The sequence below is a fragment of the Eimeria mitis genome, genomic scaffold, assembly GCF_000499745.2.
Source record: "Eimeria mitis Houghton genomic scaffold, Emh_scaff413, whole genome shotgun sequence".
Lineage (NCBI taxonomy): Eukaryota > Apicomplexa > Conoidasida > Eucoccidiorida > Eimeriidae > Eimeria > Eimeria mitis.
Window position 1 is genome coordinate 13,303 of NW_013572459.1, and position 216 is coordinate 13,518.

Here is a 216-nt window from a genome sequence, read left to right on the forward strand (position 1 = left end):
GATTTGTTAAAACGGCATTGAAACCGTGCTTTAAGGGGCTCTATAAAACCCCAAAAAAATATAAACCCCTCTCCCTAAACCCTAAACCCTAAACCCTAATCCCCCAAACCCTAAACCCTAAACCCTAGACCCTAGCGTACACAGCGTCTTCATCGATGAGGGTTTCCATTGCAGGGTTTGGGGTGCTGAGGTGGCTAGCTTGTGAGAGAGGGGGCA